Source organism: Caretta caretta, chromosome 10, assembly GCF_965140235.1.
Source record: "Caretta caretta isolate rCarCar2 chromosome 10, rCarCar1.hap1, whole genome shotgun sequence".
Lineage (NCBI taxonomy): Eukaryota > Metazoa > Chordata > Testudines > Cheloniidae > Caretta > Caretta caretta.
This window is the reverse complement of record NC_134215.1, coordinates 9,290,215-9,306,835: the sequence shown is the minus strand read 5'-3', so window position 1 is coordinate 9,306,835 and position 16,621 is coordinate 9,290,215. Positions and strand designations below refer to the sequence as shown.

General features: G+C 46.1%; 1 protein-coding gene across 2 annotated transcripts in view; it reads right to left on the bottom strand.

The window, feature by feature from the left end:
• The window catches only part of RNF216 (ring finger protein 216), a 126,409-nt gene that overhangs the window by 57,989 nt on the left and 51,799 nt on the right, over positions 1-16,621 (bottom strand). The gene's annotated exons all lie outside the window — the stretch shown is intronic.

Sequence of the window (16,621 nt, the reverse complement as noted above, 5' to 3'; positions counted from 1 at the left end):
GTGGTGTAAGGAATACATAATCTGCAATCTCCCCGACTGGGGGTAAAAGTTTAACGGGTCAAAGTACGGACATTGAGATATGGGGGTATGTTGTTCATATAATGGCTATGTTCAGGTGTGGAGTATAATGAGTGGATACGATTATGAGGATGGATTTAGTTCTGTTCCTACTTGCACCCAGAGTGCTTTCTCTACCATGAAGGAGGAGCGGGGGGAAGTGTGTGTGTGTGGTTTTTTTTTTTTTTTCCAAGTGAGAGAACTTGAGGTTTACCCTGATCAGCTAGATCGAGGCAGATCTACCCTGTGCCTTTCTTCTGCTAGGATTTTTAAACTTAGCTATCCTGTAAAGGACACACCCTTCTTACAAGTGAAGACACAAGACTTACAATGAAGTGGAAGGAGCTTCAGAATAACTCTACTGGGATACTTAAGGGAAGAGATCCAGAAAGTCATGCTAGCAGTTCACCTTCTAAGCTTTTTGGGAAAGGCACTTTTTTTATTTAGTCCTTTATTACTACGTATTTGCCATTTTCTATATTTGCATATTTTTTCCTACTAACCCAGGTATTTTAACCATTCCAGATGGCCTCTCTTCAGAAGACAGACAAATGCCCTTGCTGCTGTGGAAGTGATTGCTTTCTGTTAACTGTCACTTATCGTAACAGTCAATACATTTTACGAGTGACATTTCCCTGTTCACACTTGCATCGCATTCAAGAAACAAGCACGCATAACAGTGTAACTGTTCACAGTAAGGGCCCAGAGGGATGCCAGACTCCTGAGGGAATGCTTTGCCAATTGAGCGAAAAGGAGCAGCTACATTAAAAGAGTAGGGGAGACAGACTGCCTTATACTCACAATAGCCCAGCATTCACAGGTTAATAATTTTATTAAGATAATGTTGAGATAAAAAGAAAATGGTACAGAGTTCAAGCATAGAAGTTTCTGGTTATCAGGGAATAAGGTACAGATTATCAAGGGGTGCGAAATTCGGTTTAGGAGCTGGTGGTGTAAGGAATACATAATCTGCAGTCTCCCCGATAGGGGGTAAAAGTTTAATGGGTCAAAGTACAGACATTGAGCTATGGGGGTAAGTTATCCATATAATGGCTATGTTCAGGTGTGGAGTATAATGAGCGGATACGATGATGGAGGATGGATCTACCCTCATTTAGTGAAAAGAAAAGGAGTACTTGTGGCACCTTAGAGACTAACCAATTTATTTGAGCATGAGCTTTCGTGAGCTACAGCTCACTTCATCGGATGCATACCGTGGAAACTGCAGCAGACTTTATATATACAAAGAGAATATGAAACAATACCTCCTCCCACCCCACTGTCCTGCTGGTAATAGCTTATCTAAAGTGATCATCAGGTGGGCCATTTCCAGCACAAATCCAGGTTTTCTCACCCTCCACCCCCCCACACAAATTCACTCTCCTGCTGGTGCTAGCCCATCCAAAGTGACAACTCTTTACATAATCAAGTCGGGCTATTTCCTGCACAAATCCAGGTTTTCTCACATCCCCCCCCACCGCCATACACACACAAACTCACTCTCCTGCTGGTAATAGCTCATCTAAACTGACCACTCTCCAAGTTTAAATCCAAGTTAAACCAGAACTTCTGGGGGGGGGGGGGGGGTAGGAAAAAACAAGAGGAAACAGGCTACCTTGCATAATGACTTAGCCACTCCCAGTCTCTATTTAAGCCTAAATTAATAGTATCCAATTTGCAAATGAATTCCAATTCAGCAGTTTCTCGCTGGAGTCTGGATTTGAAGTTTTTTTGTTTTAAGATAGCGACCTTCATGTCTGTGATTGCGTGACCAGAGAGATTGAAGTGTTCTCCGACTGGTTTATGAATGTTATAATTCTTGACATCTGATTTGTGTCCATTTATTCTTTTACGTAGAGACTGTCCAGTTTGACCAATGTACATGGCAGAGGGGCATTGCTGGCACATGATGGCATATATCACATTGGTGGATGTGCAGGTGAACGAGCCTCTGATAGTGTGGCTGATGTTATTAGGCCCTGTGATGGTGTCCCCTGAATAGATATGTGGGCACAATTGGCAACGGGCTTTGTCGCAAGGATAAGTTCCTGGGTTAGTGGTTCTGTTGTGTGGTATGTGGTTGTTGGTGAGTATTTGCTTCAGGTTGCGGGGCTGTCTGTAGGCAAGGACTGGCCTGTCTCCCAAGACTTGTGAGAGTGTTGGGTCATCCTTTAGGATAGGTTGTAGATCCTTAATAATGCGTTGGAGGGGTTTTAGTTGGGGGCTGAAGGTGACCGCTAGTGGCGTTCTGTTATTTTCTTTGTTAGGCCTGTCCTGTAGTAGGTAACTTCTGGGAACTCTTCTGGCTCTATCAATCTGTTTCTTTACTTCTGCAGGTGGGTATTGTAGTTGTAAGAAAGCTTGACAGAGATCTTGTAGGTGTTTGTCTCTGTCTGAGGGGTTGGAGCAAATGCGGTTGTATCGCAGAGCTTAGCTGTAGACGATGGATCGTGTGGTGTGGTCAGGGTGAAAGCTGGAGGCATGCAGGTAGGAATAGCGGTCAGTAGGTTTCCGGTATAGGGTGGTGTTTATGTGGCCATTGTTTATTAGCACTGTAGTGTCCAGGAAGTGGATCTCTTGTGTGGACTGGTCTAGGCTGAGGTTGGTGGTGGGATGGAAATTGTTGAAATCATGGTGGAATTCCTCAAGGGCTTCTTTTCCATGGGTCCAGATGATGAAGATGTCATCAATATAGCACAAGTAGAGTAGGGGCTTTAGGGGACGAGAGCTGAGGAAGCGTTGTTCTAAATCAGCCATAAAAATATTGGCATACTGTGGGGCCATGCGGGTACCCATAGCAGTGCCGCTGATCTGAAGGTATACATTGTCCCCAAATGTGAAATAGTTATGGGTAAGGACAAAGTCACAAAGTTCAGCCACCAGGTTAGCCGTGACATTATCGGAGATAGTGTTCTTGACGGCTTGTAGTCCATCTTTGTGTGGAATGTTGGTGTAGAGGGCTTCTACATCCATAGTAGCCAGGATCGTGTTATCAGGAAGATCACCGATGGATTGAAGTTTCCTCAGGAAGTCAGTGGTGTCTCGAAGGTAGCTGGGAGTGCTGGTAGCGTAGGGCCTGAGGAGGGAGTCTACATAGCCAGACAATCCTGCTGTCAGGGTGCCAATGCCTGAGATGATGGGGCGCCCAGGATTTCCAGGTTTATGGATCTTGGGTAGTAGATAGAATATCCCAGGTCGGGGTTCCAGGGGTGTGTCTGTGCGGATTTGATCTTGTGCTTTTTCAGGAAGTTTCTTGAGCAAATGCTGTAGTTGCTTTTGGTAACTCTCAGTGGGATCATAGGGTAATGGCTTGTAGAAACTCGTGTTGGAGAGCTGCCGAGCAGCCTCTTGTTCATATTCCGACCTATTCATGATGACAACAGCACCTCCTTTGTCAGCCTTTTTGATTATGATGTCAGAGTTGTTTCTGAGGCTGTGGATGGCATTGCGTTCCGCATGGCTGAGGTTATGGGGCAAGTGATGCTGCTTTTCCACAATTTCAGCCCGTGCACGTCGGCAGAAGCACTCTATGTAGAAGTCCAGTCTGCCTAATAACATCAGCCACACTATCAGAGGCTCGTTCACCTGCACATCCACCAATGTGATATATGCCATCATGTGCCAGCAATGCCCCTCTGCCATGTACATTGGTCAAACTGGACAGTCTCTACGTAAAAGAATAAATGGACACAAATCAGATGTCAAGAATTCTAACATTCATAAACCAGTCGGAGAACACTTCAATCTCTCTGGTCACGCAATCACAGACATGAAGGTCACTATCTTAAAACAAAAAAACTTCAAATCCAGACTCCAGCGAGAAACTGCTGAATTGGAATTCATTTGCAAATTGGATACTATTAATTTAGGCTTAAATAGAGACTGGGAGTGGCTAAGTCATTATGCAAGGTAGCCTGTTTCCTCTTGTTTTTTCCTACCCCCCCCCCCCGAAGTTCTGGTTTAACTTGGATTTAAACTTGGAGAGTGGTCAGTTTAGATGAGCTATTACCAGCAGGAGAGTGAGTTTGTTTGTGTATGGCGGTGGGGGGGATGTGAGAAAACCTGGATCTATGCAGGAAATAGCCCGACTTGATTATGTAAAGAGTTGTCACTTTGGATGGGCTAGCACCAGCAGGAGAGTGAATTTGTGGGGGGGGGGTGGAGGGTGAGAAAACCTGGATTTGTGCTGGAAATGGCCCACCTGATGATCACTTTAGATAAGCTATTACCAGCAGGACAGTGGGGTGGGAGGAGGTATTGTTTCATATTCTCTGTGTATATATAAAGTCTGCTGCAGTTTCCACAGTATGCATCCGATGAAGTGAGCTGTAGCTCACGAAAGCTCATGCTCAAATAAATTGGTTAGTCTCTAAGGTGCCACAAGTCCTCCTTTTCTTTTTGCGAATACAGACTAACACGGCTGCTACTCTGAAACCCTCATTTAGTGGGATTTAATGTTCAGTGAGTTTATGGTTCCAGTTTCTATGGTCCAATGGGAAAAGTGTCTCTGTCCCTTTCCCACAGTGGGTGCACGATGTCGTTCCGGCTCACACCTCCTGGTACTGTCGGTGGCCGGTGATGCGTTCGATGTAGATGTCCCTGGACCATTGGACGGCATCCGAGACCATGAGGGGCCGCATGAGCCGTGCGTAGCGTCGACTGATCCCACAGGTCCACAGCACATACTCGTTGCAGGGATCCCAAGCGCCCAGGGCTCCGACTATGAGGGCATCCATCTGCACCTTGTAGCCCTTGGCTCTCAGGGTGTCGGCCAGAGGGGCGTATTTTTCCAGCTTACAAGCTCGGGCTTCTCGGAAGGTCGGGGTCCTGTTCTCAAAGCAGAGCGTGACGTGGACAAGGATGATCTTTTTCTGGGCCTCGTCAGTGACTACCACGTTGGGTCGCAACTGGCTGTCAGTACCGGGGATGGCGCAGTTCACGGCGACCTCCCCCAGGCGCGGTGCGATGGCTTTCACCAGGCGGTTCTGGATGGCGTTGTGGTGCAGCTGCCAGGCTCTGGAGTGGGGCTTGCAGCTGCACAGGACGTGGGGCAGGGTCTCGTTGGAGTAGCCGCACTTCCTGCAACGCTTGTCTTGGTTCCTGTGGCGGACGGCTCTGTTGAGCGGGACGCAGTTGAGCCGGGCACGGTGGATGAACCGCCGGTCAGCGAAACGGGTGAAGCCGTCGGCAGCGAGGAAGTGGTTGCTGGCGTCCCACTTGCTGGTCAGTTCGAAGGCTTTACCCTGGTCTGGTTTTCGCTTCAGGGCTTCCATGTATAGCGAGGGGATGGCTGCCTTCAGGGTCCTCTCCAGCATGCCCCTGGCGCTCGGGGTGACGATAGTGTTGTCCTCAGACCTGATCTGTGGCACCAGGACTCCCAGCTCCTGGCGCTCCTCGCACCACTCCCAGCGGCAGCCGATGCGTTTCCCCAGGCGACACGTGGCATTGCGAGCGCAGGACCACAGTGAAGCGATGTCGCGCCCATCCTGTCCGAATTCGCCATCCAGGGAACCACTCAGGAAGCTGGCAGTGTCTTCGTTGGAGGGGGCTCTGCTGATCCGCTTCTTTGTTGCATCATGGAGGGCATTTGCTGCGATGTTCCTTACCATGGCGTCGGGACACGTCAGCAGGCGGAAGGTGTGGGTGATCACCGCGATGTCACACAGGTCACCCATGCTGGGGACATTGGCACCGCCATGCCTGTGGGCAATATAGACCAGTTCGTTGCTGGCTCTCTGGGGAAGGAACAGCCACTTCTTCACCAGCTGCCGGATGATCTTGTCTGCCTTGTTGAGGGGTACCTTCGCCACGGCGGATCCCCTTAAGACGAACGAGATGCGGTGGATCAGGAAGGTGTTTAGGGCGTTTATCTTTTGCCACAGTGCTAGCAGTGAGGCGTCGATCTTGGCGGCATCCTGCAAGATCTCCTGGATGGTGTCCTCGGGTGTCTGCCGGACAAGGAAACCCGTCAGCGTGCCGAGGTGCCGGTAGGCCTGCCCCTCTGCCAGGGGGATGACGGGCTCGCCCTGGATCTGGAACCCCGTCGTCTGCACCGAGTCCCTTTTGCTGCCGTCGATGTGGAGAGATGCGCACTTCTTTGCACTGAAGCGGAGCCCTGTCCAATCGGCAGCTCGACTGGTGGCATCTAGCATACCTTGGAGGCTCTCTGGGTCATCCGCGGTCAGGACCAGGTCATCCGCATAAGCCAGGACGCTCACCCTCTCACTGTGGAGGTTGAAGCCACCTGCGCCACTGGAGATCGCGCGCAGCAATGGCTCCATGGCGATGTTAAAGATGATGGGGCTGAGGGGACAACCCTGCTTAACTCCGCTCCGGATCGGGATCTCGGCGGTCTCCCCGTCAACTGAGCGAATGGTGGTGCTGTATTTCTTGTACGCCTCTCGGATCACATGGAGAAAGTTCTCTGGCATCCCAAACTCCTGGAGCATGGCAAAGATGTGATGGTGGGGCATGGACCCAAAGGCGTTAGCCAGGTCGAGCCATGCTACCGTGCACTGCCTCTGCGCCCATCTGGCTGTTTCGATGATGATTTGGAGGACAAAGCTGTGTTTATAGCAGCCCTAACTGTATTCTAAATTTACTGTGAAATGAGCTGCACAGAAAAATTACTCCTCTCTTTCACTAATGTCAAGCAGAGAATTGCACATGGGCAGCTGCTTTCTGCTATAGCGTGCTCTTACGCGAGCAATGACAGTTTGAGTGCATTAAGTGTGGCAAGCTCTGAACACAGAACTAACCCAGCCATCTATACTCCCCCTCCTTTCACTGACATTCAGAGAAGGGGCTTCATTCTGCAATATGAAGGTTCAAAGAGCACAAGTTTTAGGATGCTCTTAGTATTATTATAAAGAACAGCACACTATTCAATTTCTCAGTCTCTCACTAGAGACAAAGCCCAGGGGATTAATATGCTGTTAGCCATTCTGGCTGTGCAGCGTTGCCATCTGACCTGCACACCCATAAACACACTCCACTGCAACAAAAAATCTCACACAAGTGGTTCTGCTGGGCAGTTCTGGTAGCAATACTTTACCATGAGACTGCTTCCTGACCCAGTTTCTACCTTGCTCTTCATGCCTCTGTTACAAGTAGTAATCAGTCATGTCAGCATTCTGGATGGATTGCTACAGCTCCATTAATAATGCAACAACAGTAACAGGATGAATGCATACGAATGCAGAGCCTTGAAGGGTAAAAGCAGTAATAGAGAAAGTTTACTGGGATGAGAAATTTTAAGCTGTGAACTCAAAGCAATGCATCCGATGAAGTGAGCTGTAGCTCACGAAAGCTTATGCTCAAATAAATGTGTTCGTCTCTAAGGTGCCACAAGTCCTCCTGTTCTTTTTTCCGGTGGGTGACTCACTTTCAGGGCTACCATACACCCCCAACCCACCCCTCCGTGGTTTTTACTAAACTGAAAAGCACAATTCCACTTTCAATGTGGAGACTACTGTTACTGCCTGTTGGGGGTCAGTACTGACTATTTTGCATTTAAAAGTTATAGCATATGAAAGGGAGGGCAATTGTAGCTATTCAGTCGGCACACTACTAGTACATTAGCTTTCACATCACAAAGATTTCTACAGAGACAGGCTATATCTGGCGTCTTTTTCACGCCCGCATTCATAATCTCTTAATGGTGCACCCTAAAGCAGTGCTGCACGGGTAAACCACATGGTATAAATGATGTGCACTCTGCACCCACAATAGAAGCAGAGGAGTTCAGAGATTTGGGTGTGCACTCCTGCATCTCAAACCTCTGAAAGGTGAGAGATCTTCTCTTCTAATCCCTGCAGGGTCTCGAATATAAGGCCTCCTCCTCACAGCTAGGATTGCAAGAGCATTGTCTCTCCCTGCACAAGAGAGTTGACTGTGGTACAACCTAGGTCAGATTCACCTGGAAAACCCATCTTTTTTCCTGAGAAGTACAGCCTATGAATCAAAAACAAAGCTACAGGCTAGTTATTGATTCTTCAGCTGTTTGTCTCCACATTTGCTTCCAGGTGAGACAATGATCACCCGTACACATTTTATTGTTACATTTCTAATATAGGATTGTTAGTTTGAGTGATGTAGCAGCTCTGGTTGCCCACTTCAACCCAAAAACGTGGAGAGTTTAACAGAACTCCAAATGACTGTGGGACTGTTAGTAAGTTTTTCCTCCTGCATTCCAGCAATCAATGGCAATTTGGCTGGGATTTATTTATTTATTGGGGAATGGGGGGGTGAGATGGAAGATTAGCTCTGTTTTATAGAGGGTCACAGGTGCCCATTCTCACTACTTACTTGCTTACTTATTTTTATAGGCCCTTCAGCTCACACATTATCCCTTGCCAGTCACACTGCTTCGCTTTTGATGTAGTATGAAATACAAAAATCCAACATCTCACAAGGAGATCAGGTAAGTCACTAACCCCCCTTCTTTGCCATACACACACAAAGAAATGCAAATGCTCAAAACTGTTTATAAAAGTACCTACAAAACAGTCAAAATGCAGGTGAATGTGCTTGGCTTTTTTTAAACCTTTCTTTAATAACCTTCTCCCTTTTCTAGAGAAGAGTGATAATTTTCAAAACTCTTCTGGCATTAAAAGTTCAAATGACTATCCATATGGGATTCTCAATCAATAAGATCATTAAGATTAGCTCCTGAGCATTCAGAAAGGACAGTAAAGGAATGGATAGGGGGAAAGATGATGGGGGTCATTAGCATAGATTCTTGGTTAGCTTTTTTTTTTTTTTTTTTTTTTAAAGCTGCAGAGATCTTAGTAAGTGTCACTTCCTCTATGGAGAGAAAGTGAGATGAACGGTAGGTTCTCTCATATGAACATTTTCCCCTCCACTACAATGATCTAAAAAGGACAAGTGCTCTAAAAAAAAAAAAAAGTTAAGCAAGCCAGCCCCAAGCATGCTGTGACCAAATTAGGAAACAAACTCCACCGTCAGCCTCAGAGACACAGTGGCTTTGAATTAGCCCAGGAAGCCTGATGACTGTCTCTGTATGCAGAAACCTGTTTACACTAGTACAAAATGGGGAAGCTAAACACAACTTTGTGCTGCATATCCAAGGACATGCCATCCTGATGCACTTTTCTGAAGGAGGTAAATGAGCTACCATGATAGTAAGACTCCACCCAAATCTCTCCTCCCTCCCCCCCCCCCCCCAATATTCAGAATTACCTTTTCAAGAGCTGTTTTCAGAGTAACAGCCCTGTTAGTCTGTATTCGCAAAAAAAAAAAAAGGAGTACTTGGGCACCTTAGAGACTAACCAATTTATTTGAGCATAAGCTTTCGTGAGCTACAGCTCACTTCATCGGATGTAGCTCACGAAAGCTCATGCTCAAATAAATTGGTTAGTCTCTAAGGTGCCACAAATACTCCTTTTCTTTTCAAGAGCATGACTAGTTAGTGCAAAACAAGGTGTGCCCTGAAAGCCATTCTGTCCTCCCATAAGTTTTATGGTTCTTTAGTGGGCAAAACTGAGGTAACACAGCAGTGGTGGTTGTGATAGGGATCTCAGTGTGGGAGAGGGAAAGAGGAGATTTAGTTCTTGAATAAGGTCAGAATAATGTTTTAAAATTGGCCTGGGAACACTTATAGTCTTTTCCACCTCAGGACCAAGCCTAAGAACACTCCCATCAGCAGAGCACCAGAGAAGTGTGCTGGGGCAGGTCTGGGATTTAATCACTCACTCACTCTTACTCACTGGCCTATTTCTAATCTTTACTCACTGGTTCAAGAGAGTGACTCATGGCCTTTCCTTTTCAGAAGTCATCTGATTTTAATGTCTGAAGTGGGGAGTGGTTCTCAGGTCTCTGAGCAAACATCAAATGCCTGTTCGCCTCACTGTCTGCTCCCAGGACAAATGCAAACTGTAAATAGGGAATCTGCAACATTGAGGGGAAAATTTAATAAATTCAATGACTAAATAACTTTGGTTTGTACAGAGGTTCAGGGTTGCCTCCATGACCCTTCTAAAACATCACAGTGATCACATTAAACTACCCCCTCCCTTTGTTCCTTATCAGAACAGAAGAACAGAACAGAAGAAACCAAGCATGGCAATCCCCCTTTATCTTTGTGAGGATGTCTCAGAGAAGGTGGGCTGAATTTAAGACAAATCTTAGGCTGCAGAAGATCCCCAGATTTGCCTCTGGGCAATCCTTCCCCCACCCAGTGAGTCAAAACAATCACACACCCCACCTCTGTCAGTGGCAGTAGTTATAGTCCAGTTAAAAGATGCATGGAATGCACTTTCCATAGCTTGCCAGACAGAAGCAACCACCCAGCTTTTCCGGTCCGGCGTCACCTGACCAGAACACTCTTGCAACATAAAATAGTGATCCTGGGAATCCACCAGCTGATCAATAACTAGTGTTCAGGGCAATTTTGCACTGAGACACCAACAAGACATGTAGAATCAGAGTAATTCTCAAGATAGCCAGACTATCTTCACCACCACCACATGATTCTGGGCTCAATCTAGCCACAATTTAAGTGGAAGGAATGGATTGCCTCAACTCTATTACTCGCATACCAAGTTTCCATCCCACATGAAGTCAGATCCAACTTATTGCCTCTGCTCAGTAGAGGCCCAAAGGACTGAGCTATAAAGGGAAGACAGCACTACCTCTTATGGACCTGAAAAGAGGTATCCTTTGGTGAGTGGTAGAAGAGTGTTATAATCATCTTTTCACTGAATGGATATTGCTATATATGGTAGAAACCAAGTACAGGAATAAATTGTGTTGCACTAAATTGCATTGACTTACATGGGCTATTTTTATACAGCCTGGTTGAAAGTTCCTGTTTTAGGAGGCTTTGGGTTAGATACACAACAGAGACTCACTATTTCACTGATCTCTGTCATCAGGTCAGTTTTTAAAACTACGTTTTACTTTCCCGCACATCTCGAGCGTACACCTTTCCTTTAAAAGCATTTCATACAAGTACGTGTGAAGGGCCTTGATCTTGCAAGGTGCTGAGCAAACTCGACTCTCAGCAATTTCCCTGGAGTTGGACATTAAGGACCTTGGAGGATAGGTCACGTGGTCTGGTGCACACACTGTATTCATAGGTCAGATCTATTTCTTTAAATAGACTTTGCTATTCCATGAGTGCTTTCTTCCCACCCTGTTATCTACCTTGCTTTGGCACTTCATCACAAAGTCTAAAGGGACATTATCTGCAGAGAATACACTCACATTCTCCCCCCCCTCCCCACCCCCGTCCGGCCTTGATCCCTCCCTCCCACAGTCCCTTTGAGGAGCAGATACTGAAATTCCAAAGCTCTTGCTGAAATACTGCTGCTGCCAGTGTCGATAGCATCTCCCCTTGCCCTGCCTTCTGACTGCACTGCGGAGAGCACCAAGGCTACAGACAAGTTTCATTGCCCTTTTATGGTAGAAAAATGAATCGCCTGCCCAGCAGCAGAGTGCCTTAGAGCTGAGCGTAGACGACAGACGGAAACTTGCCATTTGTTGTGGTTTTGGCAGCAATATAATGGAGTGTGTTCCCATCTACACCACTCAGCTAGAAGGGTGCACAAAAGGCATTCACCTGAAGGTAAAAAAAGCAAATCCCTGGAGTACAGAGACATACATCCACTGAACCCCAGGGAACTGCAACAGAGGGTGGGCAGAGTCATTAGCAAATAGAATAGATAGCCTTAAAATGGTTCTACTGGACAAGGCACAAGTGAGCAGCGGGTTTCCCCATGAGAATGCGCAGATGCATGTGCAAGCGGACTCAAATTCTAGACTACAGAACACATTCATACTAAACCCCATCAGTATGGAAAGGAGCAAGATCTGCTGCATCGCATTTCCATTCCTTCCCCCACCCCAGCAAATACTATTCAAACAGGGTGAGGGAATTAAAAAAATTAAACTGGGACTGGAGGTCACCACCACCACCAGGCAGGAAGTGGCAATATCCATCTCCAGCCTTGCCCCCACTCCCCGAAAAGCAGAGAGGCAAAATAAAAGTGGCAACTAAATCCAAATAAATACTCTCAGTGAAATACACAGAGCCCAGGCATATGAACTGATGAATAGGGAGTGACACTTAAGAGCATGGGACCTTCAAAATGTTTGCACTGCTGTCAGGAAGCTGAATGAGACATAGCAGACTCAGCAGCTGGGAAAAACATGTTGCAAAACAAGGAGAATTAAGCAATTCTCTATATGCACATCCAACTCAGAGGCATTTTGGACAAGCTTAATTTCTTTAACAGGAAGAATTTCTTTCCGCATTGTTTGTGAAGATAGTGACAGAGTCCCTGATGCAGTTTAAGTCTTAGGGCCGTATAGGCATTTAAAGCTTAGCTTCCCAAACCTACGAAAAGCAAATGAAGAATATTGTTGGGTGGCATGTATTTGTTTCCAAAATTACATGCTCAGAGGGGGGAAAAAGTCTACTAAGTCTACTAAGTCTAACTTCAAATCCAGACTCCAGCGAGAAACTGCTGAATTGGAATTCATTTGCAAATTGGATACTATTAATTTAGGCTTAAATAGAGACTGGGAGTGGCTAAGTCATTATGCAAGGTAGCCTGTTTCCTCTTGTTTTTTCCTACCCCCCCCCCCAGATGTTCTGGTTTAACTTGGATTTAAACTTGGAGAGTGGTCAGTTTAGATGAGCTATTACCAGCAGGAGAGTGAGTTTGTGTGTGTATGGGGGTGGGGGGGATGTGAGAAAACCTGGATCTATGCAGGAAATAGCCCGACTTGATTATGTAAAGAGTTGTCACTTTGGATGGGCTAGCACCAGCAGGAGAGTGAATTTGTGTGGGGGGGTGGAGGGTGAGAAAACCTGGATTTGTGCTGGAAATGGCCCACCTGTTGATCACTTTAGATAAGCTATTACCAGCAGGACAGTGGGGTGGGAGGAGGTATTGTTTCATATTCTCTGTGTGTATATAAAGTCTGCTGCAGTTTCCACGGTAAACATCTGATGAAGTGAGCTGTAGCTCACGAAAGCTCATGCTCAAATAAATTGGTTAGTCTCTAAGGTGCCACAAGTACTCCTTTTCTTTTTACTATGGAATGTGATTTCACCTTGTGTTTACTCTCTGCTGGTGGGTCCTTTGTTTACACAAATATTTTCCTTCAGTATAGAAACCTTCTGTTGTAGGGTGCAACCAAGACATATGTGGCTTGGGTGGCATAACCGCTCTGTAGCAGATAGAGCTGTTTCCTACAGTAGTCCAGCATACCTCTGTACAGACCCCAATTTGAGGAGCAAAGCCCACTGACTGCCTTTGTAACTTTAAAGCTTGCTGATCATGTAACACCCTCTGTACAATGCGGTTCACACCTATTAACACAGACCAGGGATGCACGGTTCGCACCCCGCTAGAAAGGGCCATGCTCAAATAGAGTTTGCTAGCAAAAGCTCTGTACAAGCTTAGTCAGAGTTTGAGTTCAACAGGAAATGAAGGTTCAAAGCAACTGGGTGAGCTTGTTCATAGTCACCACCTTCAACTCAGTCCTGGGAAGTCAGCTCCAACAGCAGCTTTAAAAACTTAGCCCTTCATAATAAAAGAACATCCAATAGTTGCCTTGCTGTAGTACTGAAGATCTAAAGGCAAAGTTGTAGAAGGGTTTCCCACTAATGCAGGTATTTCAGAATCACCCTTTTTTCCAGCAGGACAGCAGAGAGTACTCAGCGGGCACATTCATTTCCTAATCACAGCCTCAGTTCAAGGAGACACTACCCTGTGAAGAACAAGAGCCTGGAAGCTATCTAGTCAGAGGGCCATTCAGCTCAGAGGCAGTGAGAGTTTCTGCACTCCAGGAGGCACCACCCTCTAAACGAGGAAGGCAACCCAGCCTGTCGGGGGAGAGAGAGGCTCCTCAGTGACACAGGGGAGTTCAGAAAGTGAATCTAGGAAATGCAAGAGGCTACCGTGCAGCGGAAGGTTCCACTGTGGCTTTGAAAATATTCCGCTTGGTGTTCTGAGCTCCCCAACACCCAGGGGGACAGTGCTGCTTCATGCATGTGTTACTACCATGGCAACATCTCTCACCTTCTCATCTTTCAGCTGGCTGGAAGCCCTGCACTGCTTTGTGCTGAGACTGCAAAGAGGGGTGACAATCTCGCCCGCCCACAACACAAAGGGTCTGTGATACCTGCAAGCACACCATGTAACACAACAGACTGCACTGCCTGCACACTCAGGGGTGTATGCAAGCTGATCATAGGGGCCACACTGGGGGAGAAGAGGTTCTCTTTTCGGAGAGGAAGAGTATTTCTCTTGTGGATGAGTGCCTGCCCTTTTAGTTTTTGAAGTCATGAGAGAAATGCTGCTTGGTAATTTCATCAAGGGGCTTGGCAGCTTCAGTTTGGAAAACTGCAAAGACCTCAGCATGCCAAAACGCATGGGAAAGTAACATGCGTCATTAGAGGGCTGGAAGGTTCAAATGCCGCGGCTGCACAGAAGTCTGCTTTGATGTGAGGCAGCACAAAAGTGGTGTAATGCATCACCAGCACGGGCTAGTCCCACTCACATTCGGCAAGTCAGAGCGCTGCTGCAAACCAGACACCACTGTGTACAGCCTCTTCCTACACACATCGTGTATGTGGCTCACTACAGGACGGATCAAATGCCTTGAAGTTGAGGTGGTTTAGCTTCGGCCAGCAGAGAACTGTATGATGGGTGTTAACAGAGAACCTTTACTTTTTACATTTTGTGGAAAAAATAACTATTTACTAAATTTTACCGAAAGTGCCAGTGTCACTTATTCAATGCACAAAAGCTCCCCCTCTTGTGGTTGATTTTTGAATGCGCTTTAAATATACATAGCTAAATATACTCCAATAAACTGCTTCTGGCATACAGCGGTTACTCAGTGGCGTATAGGGGGTCGTGTTTTAATGCATCTCAAATTTAATTTCAGCCTCCGGATATGCGTAATTAAAGTTATGTAAAGATGCCAAAAAACTTTAAAAATCACCCCTAAAGACCATGTCACTGAGTTTAGCAAGGACAAATTTCATATTGATAAGCAATATGCTATTCTGTACTGTACGCAGGAAGGCTGTAGATTACGTTCAAAGGCAGACAATTGTACAACACGTGGAAAGCGCTACACAAACTGAATGAAAAGAAATTAAAACGAGGCTGAAACAGCAGAGTCACTGACAACAGTAAAGAGACAACGCACTGTGACTGGATCATTCTATTAATTTTATTTTATTATAATGATTGATGGCATCGGTAGGCTTCAAACATTTTAAAAAGATATCAAGAAAACATTGTGTTTAACTGATACCTATATATTGTGACCATGGAAATTAAAGGGAAAACGCTGATTTTTATGTTTTTTTAAAATCACAGAATTTTGTCATCACAGAAAACTAGGATCCCTGCTCATTACATGCTCTTCACATGCCTATTCAGTAGTTACTGTAGGCAACCGGCAATGCCTCCCTCTTACTGGCAATTCTGCCCATTGCTGATGTTAAGACTGGTTACGTCTCAGCCACTAAGAGGACTGATCATGTGTGAGAGACGCACAAGCAGTAGCCCAGCAGAGTGTCTGGCATGATGCCTGCATGCCTCAGGCTGGATGAAGCACATGGGCTAATGCTTTCAACTCTTCAAGGAGTGCAGATTTACTTTTGGCCCAGACTTGAACCAATCACCACTCTACAAAAATCTTAGGGGAAGTTTTGGGAGAAGCCAAACAACATCAGTGTGAACCCTGGAATTGAGACCAGAGAGGCTGAGAGAGAGAGAGAGAGAGAGAATGAAAATGGTATGAGACCACTGGTACTCCACTCCCCACCCCCTCACAAGGATCTTGTGTCCCCTCTGCTGAAACCACAAGGCTCTCCTTTCATCCCTACCACTTCACTTTATACTTCTCCTCACTTTATGTTCTGCAATGCAGCCAAAGTCCTTCCAGCCAAGGAAGGGTTCCTTCCAGAGCCAACTGTCGTAACTTGCTGGAGGCACCACTGTTGAGTCTCTGCAGCCCTTCCGATATCGAACATCCACTGCACTCCTGCACCACCCCACATTCCCATGCTAATCCTTTATGCGCCTCACTAAAAAAAAAAAAAAAAGCTTCCTGCAAATGGGGATGTTAACGGGTAAAATCCCCATCATGGAAAGACTCAAGATAAATGGAACTTGGGGAAACCATTGGAAGCACAGCTACAAAACAAGGACAAGTCCTCTCATTTCAAGAATTCTTCCTATTATTCTTCCTATAAGGCCCAAAATTGTTTCTTTTGGAAGTAATCTTCTAAAAATCCTGATCGCCCCCACAGACCTCTGGCTAATGCACCAATACAACCTGTTGATATCGTGGAAATCCAGTCCCTGTTTCAAGTACTGGCAAGTTAGCCTGAAATACCGTGATATCAGAAGAACCAGCCAATCAAAAGGATAGTGCATTTGGAGCACTGATCAACCTGAACACTCTGCCAGACCTTCATGCCATAACTTTACATTCTGAAAAGAATACCTGTACTTTTAAAAAACTGTAATATTCTTCAAACTCTGAATTCTGCTTACTTGCTGTAACCAGTGGG